This window comes from Haliotis cracherodii, unplaced genomic scaffold, assembly GCF_022045235.1.
Source record: "Haliotis cracherodii isolate W230 unplaced genomic scaffold, xgHalCrac1.p SCAF_37, whole genome shotgun sequence".
Lineage (NCBI taxonomy): Eukaryota > Metazoa > Mollusca > Gastropoda > Lepetellida > Haliotidae > Haliotis > Haliotis cracherodii.
In genome coordinates, this window is record NW_027266294.1 from 832,731 (window position 1) to 844,076 (window position 11,346).

Sequence of the window (11,346 nt, forward strand, 5' to 3'; positions counted from 1 at the left end):
TATGCCCATCTCACAATCTGTGTCCATCTTACCATCTATGTCCATCTCATCATGTAGGTCCATCTTACCATCTATGTCCATCTTATCATGTAGGTCCATCTCACATCTATGTCCATCTTACCATCTATGGCCATCTCATCATGTAGGTCCATCTCACCATCTATGTCCATCTCATCATGTAGGTCCATCTCACCATCTATGTCCATCTTACCATCTATGTCCATCTCATCAAGTAGGTCCATCTCACTATCTGTGCCCATGTTATCATCTCCGTCCATCTCAACATCTATATCCAACTTATCATCTATGCCCATCTTAACATCTATGCCAATCTCAACATTTATGTCCATCTTATAATCTATGTTCATCGTATCATCTATGTTCACCTTATCATATATGTCTTTCAACATCTATGCCCATCTCACCAGCTACGTCCATCTCTCCATGTATGTCCAAAGTGTATTATGGCAACCCCACCGTCGCTTAGAAGAACGCAGAACGCAGAATGAGTATTTGTGACTCTGCATTAAATGTGCTACTGAGCTGATGATGAAACTGGGCGACTTCATTTGCCCGTGCACTCTCGCGACGGCCTCATGATATATCTGTCGACTTGACATACTTTATGTTGAGGTACACTAGTTATGATCATAATGGCCACTGCCCAACTTCAGTTATTATACAAGGCCACGAAACCAGGAACCTTATTGCCAAACATGTAGCATGTAAAATCATAGAATCAGTAGAAATGCTAGAATCATATTATAAAAGGGTTATTCATATCTGGTATCAATTAATCAGTAAATTGCACATGTGAGAACTTCACGCTGCATGTAGAACCTAGCAATTTATAGGGAGTCGCTTACATCTTTAATCAGTCTTAGTATAACACTTTTGAGTAAATGAAGTATCATATGGTTTTATACCGCTTTAGCACTATTCTACCAATATCTTTTGGGCAGACAACCGATGGACATTGTACCTATGTGGGGAATTGAACCCGTGCCTTGACTGGTTGAGCAAACTGGTGACCAAAACATTACCCATCCCAACCTTTTATTTGCATATGCTTTTATGTAAATGATTCAAAAATATAATATCTAAACTCTAATTTACCTAGTTTCGCTTACTCTATTTAAAACCATGGTATACCGTAGCCTTTTATCCCCAGATGTTTTGTCCGAAGTCTCTTCTGTATGGTGCATCCAGTCCTCATTGGTGTGACTTTGTATCACGTGGAGCGAGGAGGAAGACGAAAGTAGGACACTGAATATGAGATGTGAATTACACCGAGTAGAGATTACATATAACACCAGTACACAGGCTAACACAACTACACTGAACCTGCCGCTAACAGCTTTCCCAGTCATAAGGTAATTATCATTATTTACGTCTTTTGAAGTGTAATTTTTTGCTCCTGATATAGTTTTTTGCATGTCGAAATATAGTACTTTCGTTCCTGCTAAAAAAATTTGCGTGTAAAAATAAAGTTCTACTTATGCTCATTAGATTAATACCAATGAATTAAAGCAACAAACCCTTTCTATAAGCACAGGAAATAGCTGCTAAAAGCAGAGTTTATTGTAAGATTCAAACAATATCATAAGCATGAGTTCATCTGTCACCGTGTGATACCGGGTGTTCGTAAAAGCTGAGGGCATACTATCCCACCTATGGCATCTGTCACGAACACATGTAAAGGCAAGTCAAGTGTTCGAGTTAAGAAACACGGGAACACATGATACAAAGCAACAAATCCTTTACATAAGCAAGGTACCATTGAAAGATTCCTATCATATCATTAAGCATGTCTTTATTAGTCACTGTCAACTATACACCTCGTCATAAATATCGCACCACACATTTTAAAGTAAAAGTAGAAAATAGAATTTTCGGTTTTTTAAACCACAAGTACATATTTCATATACTACACCATCTGTGAACATAATATCCCAAACACACCCTTTTCCGAGCTGCTCGTGCATGTTTGTACCGGGGGTCGGTTTGCTAAAAAACAGTATGCACATAGCCTCTTTTGGCATATGTTATGTTGGCAGACACAGTTAAAATTTGGTTTTAGGCATAAATAAAGCTTTATTTTGACAAACCAGTGAAATGCCCAAGCGTCCAGTGCCGCTGAACCAAAGATGGCAAATTATTGGTATGCACCAGACTGGTATGTCATGTCGTGCTATTGGAGCACAACTGAACATTAACCACACTGTCTTCAGCAGGCTAATACGTACGCATACTGCTTCCGGTGAAGTGAAGGATGCACCGAGGTCTAGACGTCCCAGAAGATAAATGACAGGGAAGATCGTGCTCTCGTACGCCAAGCCAGACGAAGCCCAAAGTCAAATTGTACACAGCTGCGACATGGATGGCATCCATACAACAGAGTGTCCATCATGACCATCAGACAACGCCTAAATTCTGCAGGATTGAGAGCAAGACGACCAATCAGACGTCCACTCCTCACAAATCAGCACCGCCATGCCCGTTTAACCTGGTGCCAAGCACGTGCTCGCTGGAACCTGAGGACATGGGGAAGGATCAACTGGTCCGATGAAAGCAGATTTTTGCTGCATCATACTGACGGGAGGGGGCGATTTTGGAGGCAGAGAGACACAGCATATGATCAGAGGAACATTCAAGCTGATGTTCCATTTGGGGGTGGATCATGGTGTTGGGGTGTTGTTCCTACGATTGTAAACTTGACCTCATCACAGTTCCCGGAACACTAAATGGAAAGAGGTACCAGAACGTGATCCTGGACGGTGCTGTTGTGCCTCATTTCGATAACCATGCTCTCGCCACACGTCCAGTCTTCAAGGACGATAATGCCAGACCACATCGTGCTCGAGCTGTTGTTCAGCATCTCCAACACAGCGCCATTGAGACACTACCCTGGCCTGCCAGAAGTCCAGACATTAATCCTATTGAGCATTTGTGGGACATTTTGGGACGTAGGGTGAGAGCAAGGGATCCTCCAGTTCAGAACCTTCAGGAATTGACCCATGCATTGCATGATGAGTGGCAGCAGATCCCCCAACAGAGATTCAGACGTCTGGTGACCAGCATGAGGCGTGTAGTACATGTTATCCGAGTGCGAGGCGGTTACACCAGATACTGAGTTAGCCAGTCATTGTGGACCTTACTAGTGTGTTCAACATAAATGAAATGTGAACTGTGTTCTGTGGCTGTTGTAACGACTCTGGCAGCCATACATATTTCACCTTATTTCACGTTGATTTTAGTGAACTTTAGTTTGCTACAACCCTCAAGTAGTGCTCAAATTCGGTCTTGAGTTGTCAATTGTCTGACTGAACGCTCACATGAGGCCATATAAACAGTTTAATGTGCTTTTCTAAGCACCATTTTTATGCGGTTGTAGATCCAGTAATACTTAGTGAAAAAAAGTGGGTGGTGCGATATTTATGACGAGGTGTATTTTTGTGTTGCTTGGTGTTCGTGAAGGTTGAGAGCATTTTACCCAACCTATTGCACCCATAACACATGCAAAGGCAAGTCAAGTATACAAATCAAAATAGAGAATTGTTTCAGACATCTTTGTTGTCACTGATGTGTCATGTTTAGAAATGTATTTTTTTGTCAGAAATCTATGTGAAACCCTCATGTTGGCATATGGGTATAAGGGAATTGGCTGTTAAGCTGTCATGAGCAATATCAGATCACCGATGTTTAAGCTTAATTAAAAAAACATCTTGGTCAAATGTCCATGTTTGTCAAGCAGAAATGATGACTCGTATGCATAAAGAATCAGATGCGCAAGGTTGGGAGCTCACTGTGTACCCATGGGGATGCCTACTACTTAAATGTCCGATTCCAAAATTTCAGGCAATATATACTTTTTTCATGAAAATTGTGGGTGAGTTGGTTATGTTCGTTGAAGCTTGTCATGTGGGCAGCTGGCTGGGATAGAATGGGTTTATTCAATTCGATGTCCCCTTTTTCAGTTTGTGCATTCAACCAATGTCACTCTAACACTCTGAAAGACATCAACAGGTTCATCGTCTAAACTTGTTCATTCAAGACAGTAACGTGATCGAAAATGGTTATATGTGCACTGTATCCACTGCCCCCTTCCACCGACCACATGTCCCGTATACAGTTGAGTGTCATCATGTATAAGCTTCTTTATGTTCAAGATAACAAATGACTGCTATTGTGTACCTGGCGTTTGCTTGTTTGTTTGTTGAAACACAAGGTAATCTACAACTTGACATCTCCAGTACGCTAATATACATTGTTTGTTGGTTACTATCTTCTCTCATCTTTCTTCATCTCCTTGGTCTGAATACGAACCAATATTTTATAATCGATTAATCAGATATGAACCATCAGAAAAGCATATCATCCTTCTTTGTACGTTGGATTTGAAAAACACACGGAAGCTTACCTCACATAAAGGGGTGCAACGTGACGTTATTTCATTTCATAATATGATTTATTTCCGTTAGTATACATGAACAAGCAATTCAAATATATTTCTAATTCCATGTGTAGAGAATGAATATACAATGAAAACAGAATATGAAAACGAATATACAAAAAGTATCTTTTCACAGCTGCCAAATGCAAAGACGATCATCATTGCTCCGACTGTGACGAGAAGACTGGGCGATGTCTGACCACGTGCTATGATGGCTATACGGACAAAGAGTGCAGGTTAAGGTGTAGCAGCGGTTGTCCAAACTATACATGTGAAACCACAGATGCAGGGATTGAGCGATGTTCTGAAGGCTGTGTTACAGGCTTCCAAGGCACAAGTTGCAACGTACACTGTCGTAACCCTGGAGAAAAGTGTACACTATGTCCTGGTGGGTGTGAGGAGGAATACTGTCAGCTGGGTTCCTCCTGTGTGTCTGGATGTGTCGACTCCTACTACGGTTCTGACTGTCGACTGTGCTCCAGCAGATGTAGATCCTGCAACAGGATCACAGGATCACAGGAACATGTGAGGAGTGTCACCCTCCATACGCTGGTCGAGACTGTGAACATTCCTGTGCAAACTGTTCAGGAAGTTGGGACAGTGAATGCTTGAAGGAGTGTTCTTCTAGATTTTACGAAATGTTCTGCATTGAGCCGTGCAATGAAAATTGCATATCAATAAGTAATATATGTCCACTGAATTGCACTGACAAGGAGACTGTCAACTTTTGTACACCGACTTCTCACAACCAGAGTGGCGAGTGTACACGTGGTTGTGTAGATGGATGGTACGGACCCACGTGTTCATCTCGATGTGACGCTAACTGTTTGAACCACAGGTGCGACCTGACAGGTACTTGTGTTGAAGGATGTAAGATTGGATATTTCGGGAAAAACTGTACACCGTGTTCTGAGACGTGCCTCAATCACACCTGTCACTCAAACACCGGATCCTGTACACATGGATGCAGCCAGGGCTGGTATGGGGAAGTGTGTGACCAGACTTGTGCAGTGTGTCGTGACGGGGTGTGTCATCAGAAGACTGGAACATGCATCAAGGGGTGCACTATCAGCGGGTGTGATCCCTCCTGTACAGGCAACTGCTCCATAGAGGAATGCCGTCAAGCTACTCTTTGTAAATCAGGTGAATATTCAAACACACAACAAAATATGTGACCAGAGTATTATTTTCCAGTTTTTCCAGCTATCCCAAATGTATATTTAAATAATGATAGACAGAAACAGCTTAATGTTTCTGTTTCATTGAGCGTAAAAGAAATCAGTCATGACACCGGGCGCAAAAGGTAAGCATATCCTGCTCTACCTTATCCACATCCTGCTCTACTGGTAGCACTACAATAAGATACTTCTGCTTTGACCAGACATTTGGAGTTGTGTTAGTTTCCGTTTCATGTTTTCTTGCCACTATATGTTGCCAAGCAAAAAATATTTGTATTTACATATTCATAAAACGAAAATATTACTTATGTCTAATAGTCGTAAACAGGTTAATCAAAATTTCATTTCCTATACATCTGACAATGTGGTTAAATACACATATGTCGTATTGATAATGTCAATCCTAATGATAAATAAGCCTCATATTTTTTTCTATTTATTATGTTTTCAGAGGCACCGAATACAAGTGGTATCATTATCGGAATTCTTTTAGCATCTGTGCTTGGCATATCTCTGCTACAGTATATTTGCTACCGCAAACGCCTTTCAACACAAAGGTTAGTATATATATATATATATCGTCTAAATCGGTTGATAATATTCAACACTGAGATTGAGATTGAGTTGTTGAAAGGTAAAGTGTCCACTGATTGAAAAGCTTCAACCTCTAAAGAATTGAGCTTCGCCGGGAGACATCACTAGTTCAATCACTAGTGGTTCAATCATATAAGTGTTATTACTATTTTGCCTTCCTCAGCCCATGCAATTTGCTTCGGCAGATAATTGACATTTTGTCTCTGGCGTTGACGTTTTAAAGTTCTCTTACCAGTGAATACAATGACGTTGTACTCTGGCATTAATATCAGCAATGCATCAGCTTATGTCACAATGTCACTGTGATGATGCACGGTATATTATATTTATATGTTACTACATTATTTTTGGCATCAAAGATATGACTGCAACAGACATGCCTATCCCTGACAAAAGCGAGATCTTACTTAATGGAATAGGACAGTTATTAGACGACAAGTGAAAAATGATTTTTGCTAATAATTCAATATACTTTTTTTTAATGTGATCATCTGATCATGATTACATTGGGGAAACTATGCAGATACTTAATGATTTTCACAAAGGCCACATCCCATTGTAGGTCACTGGCAAGAGAAGTGTACAAAACTTTTTAGTGCCACGTTTGTAACATAATTTTATCGTTTTAAATCGAAATATCTCATTATATCAATTATATGTCTTTTTCTTTTAAAATTTCGAATTATTTTCTCCTAATATATATAATTTTCTCAAACTTTCGATTATTTTTTCGTTACTTTGACTATTTGCATAACTTTAAAATAACAAGACATTTTAACTTTAAAGAATTATCATAATGCTACCAAAGTCGCACCATTAGGTTTCCGTACATTTGATCTCACTGCAAACAATATAATAATTTCACTTATACTTTTATACAGAAGACATCTATTAGAGGCTGGGATGCCCAATGGACCGATGCATCTGCCTTCAGTGCAATACCAGGTGTTACACAGGTACTACGAAATACACGATGAAGACATGGACCCGGAGCTTCCCAGGAGGGTACCAGACAACATGATGAGGGAAGAGGAGGAAGAGGAGAAAGAAGAGGAGGAGGAGAAAGAGGAGGAGGGGAAAGAGGCGGGGGAGGAAAGCGTAGCAGCCGGCGCCATACCGGCTCTTGCTGAGTACTTCCCTGTGTCCAGTGATGTAGAAGAAGAAGAGGATGCTACATCCGGGGCTTCTCCTGAAGACCACTCATCGTACACTCGCCTTCTCCGGGATGTGTTTGTTGATGGCCCGACAACAGTTGTGACATATCTGTCACCAAGGCAGGACTCCCAATAAGTACTCATTTTACAGAATACTTCCACTTCAACTCGCCAGCCCTTGAAACATGTATACATGTGACCTCTGCTATTAGATGCTTTACAACTATTGAGAATAAAGTTTCTTCATTGCATCAGTGTTTCTGGTGAACATAAATGTAGCTACAAATGCGCTTTCAATGAAGATTGCAAAGAGCGTTACACGACTCTTCCTCAAAATTTCTTTCCTCAACATTCAAGTCCTTAATCCTTCTGACAATATCATAAACATGTGTTTCTGACACAACCACTATCAGATGGGGATGATACCAGGTGTCAACGGAAAGGTGGGCGTGTACTGCCCCACTCGTGATACCAGTCACGCATCTGTACAAAGTTGGCACATGTCTTATGAGGGCGATATTATTGTGGAGACGAATATCGCCCCTCCAACTCTGTCAGAATACAAATTTACATGTATGTTCAGTTTAAAGTATACTGAATTACATTAACAAATTACAGTTACATCTGACCGCAAACATTAAATTGAATGTTTCATTGTTAACTTCAGATTTGTGAAGTCAACCTGTAAAGTTGTGCAAATAAACACGAGGCACTCTTCCTGAAACCAGGATTGGCCAAGTTAACATTGTATATACTTGTTTTATACCAAGACACGCGTAGTGATTGTCTCAGGTACTTGATAACAAACTGTCAAGATTACATCGTATATACCTGTTTTATGACAAGACAGATGTAGTTAATGTCTTGGGTACTTGATGACAAACTGTCAAGATTACATCGTATATACCTGTTTTATGTCAAGACAGATGTAGTTATTGTCTTACCAAATCTGCAACAATTTCGGTTTGCAACAGATAAAAGACTCCTGTAAGTGTTCAAATGGTTTAATTTGCCACACTGACTTCAGAAAATGTGTGATTTCACAAAAAACAAACATGAACATCTTCGTCTCATGGAATGGACCAGGCGTCGCACAAGTCCTGTGGGATATCTGTCCATATCTGCTGGAGCATGTTTCAAAGTTCCTGGAGTGTCTGTGGAAAACGTGGTTGACATCGAAGGCGCCGATCCATCTCATCCCACATGTGCTCGATTGGTGAGGGATCAGGGGAGCGAGCCGGCCAGGGGATGACATTCGTGTTGTTTTGTTGAAGAGAGTCATGGACAAGTAGAGCAATATGAAGCCGGGCGTTGTCATGTTTAAAGGTGCTGCCTGGGCCATGACGACGCAAAAACGGTAGATCAACAGGGCCGATGATCTCGTCGCGGTAGCGCTGTCCATTGAGATTTCCCTCAACCAATCTTCTTCCATGACACAATGATTGACGTAACGTTCACCTCGACGTCGATACAGTCGAATCCGTCCCTCGCAGTGGCTGAGGTGAAAACGAGACTCGTCAGTGAATAGAACTTGTCCCCACTGCATGGCCGTCCAGCGTAGACGTTGTCTCCACCACTGTAGACGTGCTTGACGGTGGTTTCCTGTCAAAATGGGACGTCTGGCGGGTCTTCTGGCGACAGTCTTATATTAGTCAAAGATATTCGTCGAAGGCCAGGGATGCTTCTTGCAGTCACTGTTGCTGGCTTGAATCGATTTCGTAGGTGTGTTGTTCGAATCCAGTTGTCTTGTCGATTATTGGTTACGCGTGGCCTGCCACTCAGAAGATGGTCTCTGACTGCATTCGTCTGTTGCCAAAGTTGCCATAAACAACGCCATAAATTGTCTTGCAACATCACGTTGACTCGATCCTGCTCCAAGCATACCAATGGCTCGCAGACGCTCATTTTCGGACAGGCGTGGCATTTCGTAATGTTGAATAATTGGGTAATTTTGTCGTTTTCTGAGTGGTTGTTGTCAGCACGATGCTAAACAATGCATATGGAATCCCTTTAACGCACATGTTTTTATACCCATTCTTGCGTAGTGAAATGCATGGGGCTTGCATAAAAGTCAACTTATGCATGGAATGCATGCTTTTCTGTAGCAGTTTTTGTGACTTGATTCCATACATGTACTACAATATTGAAAACCAAACTTTACTTGAAAGATACACTAAAATATTAGCGTCGCAGGAACTTTTGTTGTTGAGCATATTTGATTACAGCTTATCTGACTTTTGAATATATAACGTCTCCCAACACTGGTTTATGAGTCCATCTCAAAGTGGCAACATATCAAGAAGTGAAACCAATGGTTAATGTACATGTATTTCAGTATGAGCCAAACATTGGGTCACAATGGAAGCGTGAAAAAGATAATATCTTTCATAGATGATACCACAGGAACAACAAAACACACTCTCTGATTTATGGCTGAACCATCCGCCTATAGAAATATATACTTTGAATGAAATGCACGACTGTCATTTGAGTGTTCACTTCGACAAACAGCGTAATGAACATAGAAGATGAGATGAACGTTGTTGTTGTTGTTTGTTGTTTAACGCCGCACTCAACAATATTCACACTATATGACTGTGGTCTGTAAATAATCCAGTATGGACCAAACAATCCAGTGATTGACATCATGAACATCGATCCTCACAATTGGGATACGATGACAAACATCAACCAAGTCAACGAACCTGACATCCCGATCCCGTTAGTTGCCTGTTACGACAAGCAAAGTCGCCTTTTTACGGCAAGCATGGGTTGTTGAAGACCTATTCTAGATTCTGAAGAATATTCACGGATCTAGATGAACGTAAAAGGTGAGATGAACATAGATAGTGAGATGAACAGAGATGGTGAGATGAACATAGATAGTGAGATGAACATAGATGGTGAGATGAACATAGATGGTGAGATGAACATAGATAGTGAGATGAACATAGATGGTGAGATGAACATAGATGGTGAGATGAACATAGATGGTGAGATGAACATAGATGGTGAGATGAACATAGATAGAGAGATGAACATAGATGGTGAGATGAACATAGATGATAAGATGAACATAGATGGTGAGATGAACATAGATGATAAGATGAACATAGATGGTGAGATGAACATAGATGATAAGATGAACATAGATGATAAGATGAACATAGATGGTGAGATGAACATAGATTATGAGATGAACATAGATGGTGAGATGAACATAGATGATAACATGAACATAGATGATAACATGAACATAGATGGTGATATGAACATAGATGGTGAGATGAACAGAGATGGTGAGATAAACACAGATGTGAGATGAACATAGGTGGTGAGATGAACATAGATTATGAGATGAACATAGATGGTGAGATGAACATAGATTATGAGATGAACATAGATGTGAGATAAACATAGATGGTGAGATGAACATAGATGGTGAGATGGACATAGATGTGGGATGAACATAGATGATAAGATGAACATAAATGGTGATATGAACATAGATGGTGAGATGAACATAGATGGTGAGATGAACATAGATTATGAGATGAACATAGATGGTGAGATGAACATAGATAGTGAGATGAACATAGATGGTGAGATGAACATAGATAGTGAGATGAACATAGATGATAAGATGAACATAGATAGTGAGATGAACATAGATGGTGAGATGAACATAGATTATGAGATGAACATAGATGATAAGATGAACATAGATGGTGAGATGGACATAGATTATGAGATGAACATAGATGTGAGATGAACATAGATGATGAGATGAACACAGATGTGAGATGAACATAGATGGTGAGATGAACATAGATTATGAGATGAACATGGATGGTGACATGAACATAGATGTGAGATGAACATAGATGATAAGGTGAACATAGATGGTGATATGAACATAGATGGTGAGATGAACATAGATGGTGGGATGAGCATAGATGGTGAGATG

The 11,346-nt window shown here is 40.5% G+C and overlaps 1 pseudogene; it reads left to right on the forward strand.

Moving 5' to 3' along the window:
- Positions 1-4,176: 4,176 nt before the first annotated feature.
- LOC139477878 (multiple epidermal growth factor-like domains protein 11) lies at positions 4,177-7,515 on the forward strand (annotated as a pseudogene).
- Positions 7,516-11,346: the final 3,831 nt, after the last annotated feature.